Source organism: Eretmochelys imbricata, chromosome 2 (assembly GCF_965152235.1).
Source record: "Eretmochelys imbricata isolate rEreImb1 chromosome 2, rEreImb1.hap1, whole genome shotgun sequence".
Lineage (NCBI taxonomy): Eukaryota > Metazoa > Chordata > Testudines > Cheloniidae > Eretmochelys > Eretmochelys imbricata.
In genome coordinates this window covers 64,471,624-64,489,209 of record NC_135573.1, presented here as the reverse complement: position 1 = coordinate 64,489,209, position 17,586 = coordinate 64,471,624, and the positions used below count along the sequence as shown (strand labels likewise).

At 44.2% G+C, this 17,586-nt stretch overlaps 1 protein-coding gene across 1 annotated transcript in view; it reads left to right on the top strand.

The window, feature by feature from the left end:
• The window catches only part of CLVS1 (clavesin 1), a 134,806-nt gene that overhangs the window by 89,661 nt on the left and 27,559 nt on the right, over nt 1–17,586 (top strand). The gene's annotated exons all lie outside the window — the stretch shown is intronic.

Sequence of the window (17,586 nt, the reverse complement as noted above, 5' to 3'; positions counted from 1 at the left end):
CAAAATGACCAATGAGGAGACAAGATACTTTCAAAAGCTGGGAGGAGGGAGAGAAACAAAGGGTCTGTGTCTGTCTGTATGCTGCTTTTGCCAGGGACAGAACAGGAATGGAGTCTTAGAACTTTTAGTAAGTAATCTAGCTAGGTATGTGTTAGATTATGATTTCTTTAAATGGCTGAGAAAAGAATTGTGCTGAATAGAATAACTATTTCTGTCTGTGTATCTTTTTTGTAACTTAAGGTTTTGCCTAGAGGGGTTCTCTATGTTTTCTAATCTAATTACCCTGTAAGATATCTACCATCCTGATTTTACAGGGGGGATTTCTTCATTTCTATTTACTTCTATTTTCTATTAAAAGTCTTCTTGTAAAAGACTGAATGCTTTTTCATTGTTCTCAGATCCAAGGGTTTGGGTCTGTGGTCACCTATGCAAATTGGTGAGGCTTTTTATCCAACATTTCCCAGGAAAGGGGGGGTGCAAGTGTTGGGAGGATTGTTCATTTTTCTTAAGATCCAAGGGTCTGGGTCTGTAGTCACCTAGGCAAATTGGTGAGGCTTTTTACCAAACCTTGTCCAGGAAGTGGGGTGCAGGGTTTTGGGAAGTATTTTGGGGGGAAAGACGCGTCCAAACAGCTCTTCCCCAGTAACCAGTATTAGTTTGGTGGTGGTAGCGGCCATTCCAAGGACCACGGGTGGAATACTTTGTACCTTGGGGAAGTTTTGACTTAAGCTGGTAAAGATAAGCTTAGGAGGTTTTTCATGCAGGTCCCCACATCTGTACCCTAGAGTTCAGAGTGGGGGAGGAACCTTGACAGGTTCTCTATGTTTTTTTAATCTAATTACCCTGTAAGATATCTACCATCCTGATTTTACAGGGGGGATTTCTTTATTTCTATTTACTTCTATTTTCTATTAAAAGTTTTCTTGTAAAAAACTGAATGCTTTTTCATTGTTCTCAGATCCAAGGGTTTGGGTCTGTGGTCACCTATGCAAATTGGTGAGGCTTTTTATCCAACATTTCCCAGGAAAGGGGGGGTGCAAGTGTTGGGAGGATTGTTCATTGTTCTTAAGATCCAAGGGTCTGGGTCTGTAGTCACCTAGGCAAATTGGTGAGGCTTTTTACCAAACCTTGTCCAGGAAGTGGGGTGCAGGGTTTTGGGAAGTATTTTGGGGGGAAAGACGCGTCCAAACAGCTCTTCCCCAGTAACCAGTATTAGTTTGGTGGTGGTAGCGGCCATTCCAAGGACCACGGGTGGAATACTTTGTACCTTGGGGAAGTTTTGACCTAAGCTGGTAAAGATAAGCTTAGGAGGTTTTTCATGCAGGTCCCCACATCTGTACCCTAGAGTTCAGAGTGGGGGAGGAACCTTGACGACGTGGCCATATTTTCGGATTCCTGGGCAGACCACCTGGAACATCTACAAAAAGTCCTTGAGCGCATAAGGGAGGCAGGACTAACTGTTAAGGCTAAGAAGTGTCAAATAGGCCTAAACAGAGTGACTTACCTTGGACACCAGGTGGGTCAAGGAACTATCAGCCCCCTACAGGCCAAAGTGGATGCTATCCAAAAGTGGCCTGTCCCAAAGTCAAAGAAACAGGTTCAATCCTTCTTAGGCTTGGCTGGTTATTACAGACGATTTGTACCGCACTACAGCCAAGTCGCCGCCCCACTGACAGACCTAACCAAAAAGAAACAGCCAAATGCTGTTCAGTGGACCGGAAAGTGTCAGAAGGCCTTTAACAAGCTTAAAGCGACACTCATGTCTGACCCTGTACTAAGGGCCCCAGACTTTGACAAACCGTTCCTAGTAACCACAGATGCATCCGAGCGTGGTGTGGGAGCAGTTTTAATGCAGAAAGGACCTGATCAAGAATTCCACCCTGTAGTGTTTCTCAGCAAAAAACTGTCTGAGAGGGAAAGCCACTGGTCAGTCACTGAAAAAGAATGTTATGCCATTGTCTACGCTCTGGAAAAGCTACGCCCATATGTTTGGGGACGGCGTTTCCACCTGCAAACCGACCATGCTGCACTGAAGTGGCTTCACACCGTCAAAGAAACTAACAAAAAACTTCTTCGGTGGAGTTTAGCTCTCCAAGATTTTGATTTCGACATCCAACACATCTCAGGAGCTTCTAACAAAGTGGCTGATGCACTCTCCCGTGAAAGTTTCCCAGAATCAACTGGTTAAAATCGTCCTTGAGATGTGGAAAATATTGTTAGTCTTTATGTACTTGGTAGTATATTTAGAGATGCATGTGTCTTATTAACTCTGTTTTTCCTAGAGCTCCAGGAAGAAATCCCAGCCAGTGTTTCACCCTAGCTGAGATTTGGGGGGCGTGTCATAAATATAAGGGGAAGGGTAAACCCCTTTGAAATTCCTCCTGGCCAGGGGAAAGCTCCTCTCACCTGTAAAGGGTTAAGAAGCTAAAGGTAACCTCGCTGGCACCTGACCAAAATGACCAATGAGGAGACAAGATACTTTCAAAAGCTGGGAGGAGGGAGAGAAACAAAGGGTCTGTGTTAGTCTGCATGCTGCTTTTGCCAGGGACAGAACAGGAATGGAGTCTTAGAACTTTTAGTAAGTAATCTAGCTAGGTATGTGTTAGATTATGATTTCTTTAAATGGCTGAGAAAAGAATTGTGCTGAATAGAATAACTATTTCTGTCTGTGTATCTTTTTTGTAACTTAAGGTTTTGCCTAGAGGGGTTCTCTATGTTTTTTTTAATCTAATTACCCTGTAAGATATCTACCATCCTGATTTTACAGGGGGGATTTCTTTATTTCTATTTACTTCTATTTTCTATTAAAAGTTTTCTTGTAAAAAACTGAATGCTTTTTCATTGTTCTCAGATCCAAGGGTTTGGGTCTGTGGTCACCTATGCAAATTGGTGAGGCTTTTTATCCAACATTTCCCAGGAAAAGGGGGGTGCAAGTGTTGGGAGGATTGTTCATTGTTCTTAAGATCCAAGGGTCTGGGTCTGTAGTCACCTAGGCAAATTGGTGAGGCTTTTTACCAAACCTTGTCCAGGAAGTGGGGTGCAGGGTTTTGGGAAGTATTTTGGGGGGAAAGACGCGTCCAAACAGCTCTTCCCCAGTAACCAGTATTAGTTTGGTGGTGGTAGCGGCCATTCCAAGGACCACGGGTGGAATACTTTGTACCTTGGGGAAGTTTTGACCTAAGCTGGTAAAGATAAGCTTAGGAGGTTTTTCATGCAGGTCCCCACATCTGTACCCTAGAGTTCAGAGTGGGGGAGGAACCTTGACAATTGTCATATTACATTTTTACAAGAGTTGAAATTGGAGCTGGTTAACAGGAGCAGGGGCACAGGAGACAGCAAACAGAGCTGAAAACGGAGGAGTTTGGGGGAGAGTTTGTTAGGGGAATTTGGGGGGGAGAGTTTGTTAGGAGAGTTTGGGGGACAGTTTGTTAGGAGAATTTGGGGGGAATTTGAGGGGGAGCATGGGGGGGAATTTGTTAGGGGAGTTTGAGGGAAGGTGTGTGTGTGGTGTTTTTGTAGGTTTGGAGAGTTTATGTGTGTGTGGCAGGAGGTGGTTCCTTCTTAGGAGCTTAGGAGTGAAGGCTATGACAGCTACAGAAGCAGCAGTGGTAGCGACCCAAAGAATGGAAGAGACAATGAAGATGACTGGATGTGCTTTTCTTGCAATATGTTACACTGTTGACTCATATTTAGCTTATGATCCACTATGACCCCCAGATCCCTTTCCGCAGTACTCCTTCCTAGGCAGTCATTTTCCATTTTGTATGTTTGCAACTGATTGTTCCTTTGTAAGTGGAGTAATTTGCATTTGTCCTTATTGAATTTCATCCTATTTACTTCAGACCATTTCTTGAGTGTGTCCAGATCACTTTTAATTTTAATCTTCCAAAAAACTTGTAACCCCTCCCAGCTTGGTATCATCTATAAACTTTATAAGTGTACTCTCTATGCCCTGGTCTACACTAGGACTTTAGGTTGAATTTAGCAGCATTAAATCAATGTAAACCTGCACCCGTCCACAGGATGAAGCCCTTTATTTCAACTTAAAGGGCTCTTAAATCGATATCCTTACTCCACCCCTGACAAGTGGATTAGCGCTTAAATCGGCCTTGCCGGCTTGAATTTGGGGTACTGTGGACACAATTTGACGGTATTGGCCTCTGGGAGCTATCCCAGAGTGCTCATTGTGACCGCTCTGGCCAGCACGCTCAACTCAGATGCACTGGCCAGGTAGACAGGAAAAGAACCGCGAACTTTTGAATCTCATTTCCTGTTTGGCCAGCGTGGCAAGCTGCAGGTGACCATGCAGAGCTCATCAGCAGAGGTGACCATGATGGAGTCCCAGAATCGCAAAAGAGTTCCAGCATGGACCGAACGGGAGGTACGGGATCTGATCGCTGTATGGGGAGAGGAATTCGTGCTATCAGAACTCCGTTCCAGTTTTCGAAATTACAAAACCTTTATCAAAATCTCCCAGGGCATGAAGGACAGAGGCCATAACAGGGACCTGAAGCAGTGCCGTGTGAAACTGAAGGAGCTGAGGCAAGCCTACCAGAAAAACAGAGAGGCGAACGGCCGCTCCGGGTCAGAGCCCCAAACATGCCGCTTCTATGATGAGCTGCCTGCCATTTTAGGGGGTTCAGCCCCAGCCATGTTGTTTGACTCCTTCAATGGAGATGGAGGCAATACGGAAGCAGGTTTTGGGGACGAAGAAGATGAGGAGGAGGAGGAGGTTGTAGATAGCTCACAGCAAGCAAGCGGAGAAACTGGTTTTCCCGACAGCCTGGAACTGTTTCTCACCCTGGACCTGGAGCCAGTACCCCCTGAACCCACCCAAAGCTGTCTCCTGGACCCAGCAGGCAGAGAAGGGACCTCTGGTGAGTGTACCTTTTAAAATACTGTACATGGTTTAAAAGCAAGCATGTGAAAGGATTACTTTGCCCTGGCATTCGTGGCTCTCCTGGATATACTCCCAAAGCCTTTGCAAAAGGTTTCTGGGGAGGGCAGCCTTATTGTGTCCTTCATGGTAGGACACTTTACCACTCCAGGCCAGTAACACGTACTAGGGAATCATTGTACAACAGAGCATTGCAGTGTATGTTTGCTGGCGTTCAAACAAACAACATCCGTTCTTTATCTCTCTGTGTTATCCTCAGGAGAGTGAGATATAATTCATGGTCACCTGGTTGAAATAGAGTGCTTTTCTTCAGGGGACAGTCAGAGGAGCCTATTCCTGCTGGGCTGTTTGCCTGTGGCTAAACAGAAATGTTCCCCGCTGTTAGCCACAGGGAGGGGGGAGGGTTGAGGGGGTAGCCACGTGGTGGGGGGAGGCAAAATGCGACCTTGTAACGAAAGCACATGTGCTATGTATGTAATGTTAACAGTAAGGTTTACCCTGAAAGAGTGTAGCCACTATTTTATAAAATGTGTCTTTTTAAATACCGCTGTCCCTTTTTTTTTCTCCACCAGCTGCATGTGTTTCAATGATCACAGGATCTTCTCCTTCCCAGAGGCTAGTGAAGATTAGAAAGAAAAAAAAACGCACTCGAGATGAAATGTTCTCTGAGCTCATGCTGTCCTCCCACACTGACAGAGCACAGACGAATGCGTGGAGGCAAATAATGTCAGAGTGCAGGAAAGCACAAAATGACTGGGAGGAGAGGTGGCGGGCTGAAGAGAGTAAGTGGCAGGCTGAAGACAGGGCTGAAGCTCAAATGTGGTGGCAGCGTGATGAGAGGAGGCAGGATTCAATGCTGAGGCTGCTGGAGGACCAAACCAGTATGCTCCAGTGTATGGTTGAGCTGCAGCAAAGGCAGCTGGAGCACAGACTGCCACTACAGCCCCTGTGTAACCAACCACCCTCCTCCCCAAGTTCCATAGCCTCCACACCCAGACGCCCAAGAACGTGGTGGGGGGGCCACCGGCCAACCAGCCACTCCGCCACAGAGGATTGCCCAAAAAAAAGAAGGCTGGCATTCAATAAATTCTAAAGTTGTAAACTTTTAAAGTGCTGTGTGGCATTTTCCTTCCCTCCTCCACCACCTCTCCTGGGCTACCTTGGTAGTCATCCCCCTATTTATGTGATGAATGAATAAAGAATGCATGAATGTGAAGCAACAATGACTTTATTGCCTCTGCAAGCGGTGATCGAAGGGAGGAGGGGAGGGTGGTTAGCTTACAGGGAAGTAGAGTGAACCAAGGGGCGGGGGGTTTCATCAAGGAGAAACAAACAGAACTTTCACACCGTAGCCTGGCCAGTCATGAAACTGGTTTTCAAAGCTTCTCTGATGCGTACCGCGCCCTCCTGTGCTCTTCTAACCGCCCTGGTGTCTGGCTGCGCGTAACCAGCAGCCAGGCGATTTGCCTCAACCTCCCACCCCGCCATAAACGTCTCCCCCTTACTCTCACAGATATTGTGGAGCACACAGCAAGCAGTAATAACAGTGGGAATATTGGTTTCGCTGAGGTCTAAGCGAGTCAGTAAACTGCGCCAGCGCGCCTTTAAACATCCAAATGCACATTCTACCACCATTCTGCACTTGCTCAGCCTGTAGTTGAACAGCTCCTGACTACTGTCCAGGCTGCCTGTGTACGGCTTCATGAGCCATGGCATTAAGGGGTAGGCTGGGTCCCCAAGGATAACTATAGGCATTTCAACATCCCCAACAGTTATTTTCTGGTCTGGGAATAAAGTCCCTTCTTGCAGCTTTTGAAACAGACCAGAGTTCCTGAAGATGCGAGCGTCATGTACCTTTCCCAGCCATCTCACGTTGATGTTGGTGAAACGTCCCTTGTGATCCACCAGAGCTTGCAGCACTATTGAAAAGTACCCCTTGCAGTTTATGTACTCAGCGGCTTGGTGCTCCGGTGCCAAGATAGGGATATGGGTTCCGTCTATGGCCCCACCACAGTTAGGGAATCCCATTGCAGCAAAGCCATCCCCTATGACCTGCACATTTCCCAGGGTCATTACCCTTGATATCAGCAGATCTTTGATTGCGTGGGCTACTTACATCACAGCAGCCCCAACAGTAGATTTGCCCACTCCAAATTGATTCCCAACTGACCGGTAGCTGTCTGGCATTGCAAGCTTCCACAGGGCTATCGCCACTCGCTTCTTGACTGTGAGGGCTGCTCTCATCTTGGTATTCATGTGCTTCAGGGCAGGGGAAAGCAAGTCACAAAGTTCCATGAAAGTGCCCTTACGTATGCGAAAGTTTCGCAGCCACTGGGAATCATCCCAGACCTGCAACACTATGCGGTCCCACCAGTCTGTGCTTGTTTCCCGAGTCCAGAATCGGCGTTCCACAGCATGAACCTGCCCTATTAGCACCATGATGCATGCATTGGCAGGGCCCATGCTTTCAGAGAAATCTGTGTCCATGTCCTGATCACTCACGTGACCACGCTGACGTTGCCTCCTCGCCCGGTATCGCTTTGCCAGGTTCTGGTGCTGCATATACTGCTGGATAATGCGTGTGGTGTTTAATGTGCTCCTGATTGCCAAAGTGAGCTGAGCAGCCTCCATGCTTGCCTTGGTATGGCGTCCGCACAGAAAAAAGGCGCGGAACGATTGTCTGCCGTTGCTCTGATGGAGGGAGGGGCGACTGACGACACAGCTTACAGGGTTGGCTTCAGGGAGCTAAAATCAACAAAGGGGGTGGCTTTACATCAAGGAGTATTTCAGGCAGGACTTCACGGAGGGTTCCAATAAGAAATGGTGCACCTAAGTTATTGTTCTTATTGGAACAAGGAGGTTAGCCTGGCCTCTGATTGATACATGGCTAGATTTACCTCGCTGCACCTTCTCTGTGAGTGACTGCAGTGTGACCTAGAGGAATGAGTCCCCTAGCAGGGGAGGGGGGGAAGCAAATGAGTACAAAACCAATCTGGTCTATTTCTTGTTTTGATCCACTCCATCTATCTTTTACATCTTTGGCTGGCAGCAGACAGTGCAGAAGGACTGCATGCCATCCACATCTCAAGGCTGCTCGGCAGAAGATGGTACAGTACGACTGCTAGCAATCCGTATTGCCTGCCTGCTCACCATAAGACGGTTCAATAGGACTGACTGCAGGACTAAAGAGAATGACCTGGTCAAGTCACTCCAAATTTAGTCCCTGCACCCATGTCTGCCCAGGCGCTCCCAGCCGACGTGGCCAGGAGCGCCTCGGACATGACGATGACGGCTACCAGTCGTATTGTACCGTCTGTTGCCAGAAGGCAATGGGTTGCTGCTACTGTGTAGCAATGCCGTACCGTGTCTGCCAGCACCCAGGAGACATAGGATGACGGTTACCTGAGCAGGCCCCATGCTTGCCGTGCTATGGCATCTGCACAGGTAACTCAGGAAAAAAGGCGCGAAATGATTGTCTGCCCTTGCTTTCACGGAGGAAGGGCGGGAGGGAACGGGGGCCTGACGATATGTACCCAGAACCACCCTCGACAATGTTTTAGCCCCATCAGGCATTGGGATCTCAACCCAGAATTCCAATGGGCAGCGGAGACTGCGGGAACTGTGGGATTGCTATCCATAGTGCAACGCTCCGGAAGTCGACTCTAGCCTCGGTACTGTGGAAGCACTCTGCCGAGTTAATGCACTTAATGCACTTAGAGCATTTTCTGTGGGGACACACACACTCGAATATATAAAACCGATTTCTAAAAAAACGACTTCTATAAATTCGACCTTATTCTGTAGTGTAGACATACCCTATGTTATTATCTAAATCATTGATGAAGATATTGGACAGAACTGGACCCAGAACTGATCCCTGAGGGACCCCACTCGATATGCCATTCCAGCTTGATTGTGAACCACTGATGATTACTCTCTGGGAACCGTTTTCTAATCGGTTATGCACCAACCTTACAGTAGCTTCATCTAGGTTGTATTTCCCTAGTTTGTTTATGTGAAAGTCATGTGAGACAGTAACAAAAGCCTTACTAAAGTCAAGATATACCACATCTACTGCCTCCCCCTTTCAACAGTTGTTACCCTGTGAAAGAAAGCTATCAGATTGGTTTGACATGATTTGTCCTTGACAAATCCATGCTGACTGTTACTTATCCCCTTATCATCTTCTAGGGTTTGCAAGGCTGCAAAAGAGCTGGAGGGTTTGAAGAAGTGGTCTCTGTCCAGGCAGATCATGGGGCTCCAGGAAGAGAGGATTTTGAAGGGGAGAGTCTTTGCCTAGGGACACCAGGGTGATCCTTGCCCTGGCAAATCCAAATTCACTGAACACTACCCACTACCCCCACCTGCAGGGCTGCACAGCTGCTGCTGCCACTGTTGTCTCATTGCCCTCCTGGACCTGGAAGACTCTCAGCTGCCTATTCATGGGTAGTGGGTGAACCACGGGCTCGGGAAGGCTAGCCCCCGGCACGGCCCACCCCTTCTGCCTAAGGCCCTGCCCCTCTAGCCCCCCCTTCCCCTGCCGAAACCCAGAGCCCCCCTCCCCCCCAGCCATTTGGGTCTTGCGCAAAGTTTCAGTGACATTCCTATTTAGTCTGAACTAGTTTGCCCATTGTTATAAATAATGAAATCCTCTTTTCTCCATTGTCATATTTGTTACATAAAAGTGACGGATCACAGAACAAACTTAGTCCCGCAATGATATTCCCGTTTTATACATGGCCACAACCATAAGCATGATGGGGAGTTTTGGTTTAAAGTTAATAGATCTCTGGAGATGAAAGGCAAGTGCCAGCAGACCTTCCCTAATAGCTTTTTGTTTGGTTGTCTTTATCCACTTTAACCAATGCTATGGGCATTTGTCCTCTCTGTGACATTTTAATAGAAGTCATTCAGTGTCTACTTTCGTCATGTCTGAAATTCTTTCAGACGAGAATAGATGAGCAGATGCTGCAAGGCCAATGTGAAGGAAATACAGAATAAAAGTGCTATACTAGTGGTGTAGATTTCTTCAACAATATGGCTCAGGGGAACAATGCATGTTTAAGGAGACTGACTCTACAGAGGTGTTTCCCTTTTAAAGCAGCTTTTGCTTTTACAGTTCCTGATGTATGAGAAATTAACTGGTGTACTTTATCCACTTTACCCCTGGCTGTTTGCATGCACTTATGTGTCTCCCTTCACTGCCCTTTTAAATATGGTCAAAGTGACTCAGTGTTTTCTTCTCTGCCCCCCAGAAACACAGTGCCCCCATTCTTCGACCTATTGATTTGATATCATAACTGATCTATTACCTTCAGGTCAGGCTGCAAAGCTCTTCTGTTTTCACAGGCTTTCTATAGGGTAGGAAATAGCTAGGAAGGGAGACTTTTAGTCTGGATAGTTTGGGGTAAGTTGTAAATGTTGTGTATTGGTCCAATTGATATTGTATGTATTTTGAATTAAATTTTTTCAAATGTGCCTATAGTCCAGTGATAGCCACATTTTGAATACCATCTAAATAAAGAAACATCAGTCCAAATCAGCTTCTTGCATTAATCACCAGTAAACCAGGATATTATAATGGCTAAGTGCAAACCATCAAATCTGTTCCCAGAGAGGAAAAAGAGCCTCCTATTTATTCACAATTAAAGCAGCTACTCCCTTAGCTCAAGTGGGAGAGGCTTATACTGGGTCAGTCCCCCTTGGGCTGTGGTATGTATATGTGGCCACCATTTGTTCCTTTAGAATACTGTGCTTACTCTAGCTAGGCAAAATTCTCTGAATTTAGAATTTTTGACTCAACTTTCCATCCAAAACTCAATTTTTTGCCACCTTCCTCTCTCCCTGAAAATTTCAATTAAAAAAAATCAGGTTTTTCAATTAGTGGTCACCATTAAAAGGTCAACATTTAGCCACAGTTGGCTCCCTTTTTTTGTCTGAAATACCCCACAGTTATTTTTCCAAATATAAGGAAATGACAGGGGTCTTCATTGTGACCACACATGTTGACTTTTAATGATGGATACTGTGCTAACATTTTACTTTGAAAGGTTCTGTACCAGGACACAGGCCATCATGCTATATGTTGCTTCGTTGCAATACGAGAAAGGTGCTGCACTACTGTCAATGCCAGCCTTACCTCATGCCTCCCAGAAGCGACTTACAACAGACCGCAAAGGTAGAGGATCCTAATCCAGTCAGCGAGGAGGACAGGGTTCATGAAAGAAGGGAGAGGAAATTGGGAGCTGTTGCAGGAGCTAGTGTGGTGACAATAGTCAAAGAAATATTATTGACCTGGAACTCTGGCTCCGGGCATAGCTATAACAGCAACAACATAAAACCACGTGGACATCTTCAGGTAAAAAATCATTTAACCAACAGACAAAACTATTACAGCTTTTAATCATAAACATTGTCAGGGTCAAGTCAATGTCGTCTCTCTTATCCCTGGCTCATCCCAGTTCAATCCAAGCCTGAAGTTCCACCTCCAACGAACCACCAGAGGGTAACACAAAGACAAACAGAATTAGCTTCGAGGCCTTGACTACTCTCCTAAGCTTATTGCTAAACCTGCTGTCATAGAGAGGCTTGGAAACATGGTTCCTCTTAGAAACCTGGCATCTATACAGTTCCTCTGCTGTTTTGAGGACTTCAGATGAATAACTGTAGCTAATAGTTCACAGTAGGTTTGGTAGCTCAGAGAGTTTTGTTAAGTTCTCTAGCCTATTTCTGATTACTCAGTATAACAATAGCATATGCATTCATTCAGCAGACCTCTAGAACAGGATTCCATAGAGCACCCCAGGAGTTTTATGGCTTCAAGTTAAACCTTAAAGTACTTCCAGATCTGATGGTTTTTTGGTTGCCTCCTGTCAAGTTTCCTTCCCCACTCTGAACTCTAGGGTACAGATGTGCGGACCTGCATGAAAACCCCTTAAGCTTATTTTTACCAGCTTAGGTTAAAACTTCCCCAAGGTACAAACTATTTTACCTTTTGCCCTTGGACTTTATTGCTGCCACCACCAAGCATCTAACAGATATATAACAGGGAAAGAGCCCACTTGGAAACGTCTTTCCCCCCAAAATCCTCCCAAACCCTACACCCCCTTTCCTGGGGAAGGCTTGATAAAAGTCCTCACCAATTTGCACAGGTGAACCCAGATCCAAACCCTTGGATCTTAAGAACAATGAAAAAGCAATCAGGTTCTTAAAAGAAGAATTTTAATTGAAGAAAAAATAAAAGAATCACCTCTGTAAAATCAGGATGGTAAATACCTTACAGGGTAATCAGATTCAAAACATAGAGAATCCCTCTAGGCAAAACCTTAAGTTACAAAAAGACACAAAAATAGGAATATACATCCCATTCAGCACAGCTATTTTATCAGCCATTTAAACAAAACAGAATCTAATGCATATCTAACTAGCCAGGAGGGCTATCTAACTGGCCAGGAGGGATTTAAAGGTGTTTACCTTGCCTTTATATTTATGACATCTCCCCACTACCCCAACATGTAATTTCAAAATTTGTATACTCCGCAGGGTTCAGAGGTATAATCAAATAATCTTGCAGACTTCTTCACTGGCAACTTTATCCCCCCTACCCCCACCCCCTTTAAAAGAACAGGGAAGCTACATTTAAAAAAAAAACAACGAAAACATGTTAATATAAGTTAATGGGTCAGATTTTACACCCACAGATGCTAAGAAATTCAAAGTTATAGTTTGACACCCACCATAACTTAGTCACAGTGAGCACACACCTATATGACATATAACAAAGAGGATACAGAACTGCCGGTATTGTAGTACAAAATGCAGATGAGCAATGCGTCCCGGTAACTTTTGAGTTCCTCACTTCAATTTTGTAAAATCACAACCACACTGTTGAGGGGTTTTTTGTATTTAATTGGACTGCATGTTATTTTGGAGAGAGGACATGTATGCATGTAACACCTCTGCCAGGATTCCAAAGTGAAGACATGACAGTTACTCAAGCTAGAAGTCATACCAGAGGCTGATTTGGGCTGAAAGTTAGTCTGCGGTGGGGGAACCCAGAATAACAATTTTTAGCATGCTTTTTGGAGTTTTGGATATTTTTAAAATTCTTAAATGGTTCTGAGCTGCTTCAGCAGAGGAAGAGGAGGAAAAAGTGAAAGAATTCCCCCTGCAGCCCCAAGGTTACCTTAAAAGCTATTTGGTTAGACCATGTGATATGACAGTGTGATTCTATCACAAATTAAAGTTTACTAAACAAATCTGTGTTCTTTACCCTAATTCATTGGTACCATCTGCCAAGATTCACAAACAGATGCTTTGTGGGCCCTCATTAATTTGCACTAATGACTGGGAGACCTATTGTGAATTACTGAATTTTGTGAATTAGTCAGTATGGCAGGAGAACAAACAAACACAAAAAAAACCCCTGGGATAGTGCATCCCAATGTTCACTTTATACTTCAGTTTATACTTCAGATTTAGCTACAGCCCTTTGTTATTAAATCCTTCTTAGAAGAGAGGACTTCTGGTGAGAATCATTAGGCTTGTTGATTAGCCATGGGAAAATTAATGAGTTCTTACAGTGTCTTTTTAAAATTGAATTTAGTGCAGGGAGAAGCTGTGAGATTGAACAGGAAACCTTCTAACTATCCACCAAACAGCAAAAGCCTGGGCAGTACCAGTACAAGCCTCTCCAGCACCCTGAGTCTGAGGAACTGTGCTGGCGGGGGTAGGAAAACAGTCAGCCCCCATGCTCATTCAATGGGTAGACAAGCATAAATATTTACCTCAGCTGGCTAACACAACCTGCCCTGTTTACATGAGGGCTTCAAAATGTGTTAAAGCACGTTAGCCAACATGTTTTAAAATACACCTTTTAGCCTAACCTACATATAGCCATAGGCCACTGCAGAGGCATCAGACAGCAATAAGTTTCAGTTCCTTTCACCACCAAACTAGGCTAGTTTTGGACCTGGGACCTAGAGCTGAAAGTCTCCTTACACCACTATGGCACTAGTCACAGTACTTCTCTGTGGAGAGACTGTTACTGAACTATTAATACCATCTGTGGAAGCTCTAAACCATTATAGGGAATGATCAAATGTACTGAGAAGCAAGAAGCTTTAGTTTTTGTGCTCAATGTAGAAAAAAATTACCTAATCTAAACACTTTTGTTTGCGAATAAAACCCTCCCCAAATGTAGGCAAAACTGTGTTCAAATAGAAGAGGCTGTGCATTTATTTGCATTGATGAGGGGATTTTTACACAGATTGCACTGGACTTTTGAAGGAGATATGATTTTGCTTTTTGATTGCAAATGGTTGTACACATGCACTGTCATTAGTGATGTGTTTGAGTCACAAAATTCAGAACTGGAATGTGATTTCAATCTGAACTTTCCCAAATTTGGAAGTTTGTTTGGATTTTGTATGTTGGTTCTGATCATTGGTGGTTGAGTTCGGAAGGTTTGGATCCAGTGTTCCACCTCAGACCCATTTCTAACTTTTATATTCAGAAGATTAACTTCCCTCGCTAATATCCTTTGGTGTCAGAAGTTTTTATTTAATGTTAGAAGATCATCTTGATTTTTAGCCTTAGCACAAAAGAATGAAGAAAGAACAGTAGAAGGTTTCTGCTGCGTGTTCACATGGCTAAATAAATAAAAGAACACGGTGATGGAGGGAGTGGGAGGAAGTGGTGAAAAAGTGTCTCACACTCAATTCATAGATATTCCTCCCAAGTTATTTAACATACCATTATGTGCTTGACAGTTTTCAGTCCCAGACTGCTGTGCATTGCAGTGCACAGGTGGCACATAAAACTTGAGAGAGGGAAAGAACTGATTTCAGAGTAGCAGCCATGTTAGTCTGTATTCGCAAAAAGAAAAGGAGAACTTGTGGCACCTCCTCCCTTCTGATCTCTGAACTAGGAGAGTCTTGTCTTTACAATCTGAAAGGAAAAGGTATATTGAGATGGATGTGGACTTCACAGTTTTCTTGAAAGTTCCACTCTGGCACTTCAGTGTTTATTTCTGTTACTAGCTTCTTTGGAGAAAAAAAGCACTAGAAAGAGAGAGAGAAAGAAACACAGTCAAACAAAAAAGAGGAATTCTGTAACAGAAAGTCTTTTCTACAGCACCAGTTAAGTCAATACTAGAAACAAAAAGTTTCCTACAATCTGTGTATGATGCTGTCATATACGAGCCCCATGGAGTGAGATAAGGACATAGATAGCTAGTCTGAGAAATCCGCAGATGTCACAGTTTCATCACCAGTGCAGAAACTGAAAGACTCCTACTGATTTCAAATGGCTTTGGATCCAGTCATTAATGTATTTCCAGATTTATTTGCAAGATGCAGTCCCTGCTCCCAGAAAACTCAATGACAAAATTATCATTGATATCAATGGGAAGGTTTAGGCCCAACTTTTGTAAGAAAGACTCAGCTAGAGAAAAGACTAAGTATCTGTTTCCCAGCATGGATTCAAATAAAATGTACTCAAGACAGACCCAAAAAAAAAAATCTTCTCATTATAAAATGCACGTTCCCAAGGAATCACAAAGACACAAGAAAGACAAAGAATTCCTAAAAGCACAAGCTCTCCAACAGAAAATCAACTTTAGTTACTTTCATCTTGCCTCAGAGAAATCAGCAGAGAGCCCAGGCGCGATCAGGGAGAGATCTCACACATCTTAGTGCAACTAGCTAAAAACAATACAAAACACTTCTTGAGACGTCAGTCTTTTTTTCAAATATATTTCTGCTATGATAGGTGTCTATGTAAAAATAGTACACTGGCGTTCCAGAGCTGTCTCTCAGCAATATCCATATTGAATGTACAGAGTTGAAAAGAAAAATGATGTGTCTTTCTAACTGATAGCCCTACAAACCCAGGCTGGGATCTGAAAGTAAAGCTGGGCTTTTTCCTGTTCATAAAGGAAACTTAAGTTTTTCCATAAAAACTCTGCAGGATGCTGTAGGAAGTTTCCCTCTGTACCCCCTGGGGAATCCTATTGCCTTTTGTGGTTTCCATCAGTAATTAAGGCATACATTGTTTAAATGTGAATGTATTTAAACAATGTGGTTGCATGGGTGGCTTCACTATTGTACTTAGTATATCCCATTGTACACAAATCACTGACCTCCAGAATCACTGACCTCCAGGGCTGTGTTGCACTGATAGTAGTAAAACTTACTTTCCTCACTAAATTGTATGTATATGGGCCAAGTGGAGGTATGCCAATATACACCACTGACCACCTGGCCCATATAATTCTGTATGCACATAGAAAGTAGATTTACTTTGGGAGAAGGTGCCATTAGGGCTGGTCACAATATTCTGAAGTGAAATGTTTTCTCATTGGCAAATGGAGCTCAGTTGAAATTGAAATTTGCCATGGGAAAAGAGCAATAGCAGGTCATTTGAACCAAACCATTTTGTTTTGGGTCAACATTAATCTCAGTGTCTGCTACCATGAGCTACCATGGTGATTTATGGGAGTTGTAGTTCCAGGTCCCTAATTCCTCTATGCTCCCTTGCTTCCTGTCCATACTACATCTCTTATGTTGCACTCCAGTCTTTCCCTGTGGCTGAGCTACTGGGAGAGACAGTCTGCAGCTCTGCTACAGAGACCAAGAGTGACCCAGAACTACAGCTCCCATGAGGCACTGTGGTGGCTCAGGCAGACACAGAGACTAATGTCATTCTCAATGGAAATTTTTCAGAAATTGTCATTCTGTGAAATGTTTCTATATTTTGACTTTTCATCCCAAATTGGGACAAAAGCAAATATCAATATATGGGAATTTTCCATGGGATGGAAATGCCATTTTCCAATCAGCTTCAGGTGCTCTTTTTACATCATTCTTGTACAGAGCAGAAATCACTTTTGGCTTTGCTGAAAGTTCATATATTTCCATTTTTTTCCAGGTGCATCTACTTTAAGGGCCATATCCTCGCTGGTGTTAATCATCATAGCTCTATTGAGGTCAATGCAACCACGCTAATTTATAGTTGCTGAGGAGCTGGTCCTAAAATTCTTACTGAATGCTATAGCCATAATGGAAATAATAATTGCCTCCCTTTGGAGCTGTTGACAAGCAAAATGTATCAGTAGCAAACGTATCTTCTTAGTTATTTACAAAGAGGCCCGAGTTCCTGTCAGAAAGCAGCCAATTTGCTTCTCTCTGTGGGTGTCATCAGTACATATATGCAGCAGCCGTTGCACTGTTTACAAAAGTGAAAGGAGCCTAGCCTGTTCCCTGATAGACCCTGACATTTGCATGATGTGAATGTAGATACAAAATATCATTTACAGTGTACCTTTAAAGAAACTTCAGTAGCCTATTTATTATGTGTACCACATTGCAGTAGCATGCTCTTGCACCTAAGCAAACACCTCTGTTAGACTACTCTACCTGAATGTTAATGCTTGGATATTTGTACTAAACCTTAGCAGCAAGCACTTGGTGGTGTCAGTTTCCATGGTGCTGTCACATGCTCTGTCTCTCTCTCTCTGTCAACACCTTCACATATCAGCATTTCCCACCCGCCCTGCTCCCCATAATGTGCTGCTCACTCACCCAGAAAGTTCAGCTATTGTAATGATGATTTAAGGGGGAATGGGATGGGGGAGGGGGCAAGGGTGGCAGAAAGGGTGAAAAAATGAGCTGTGTGTTGGAACATAAGTG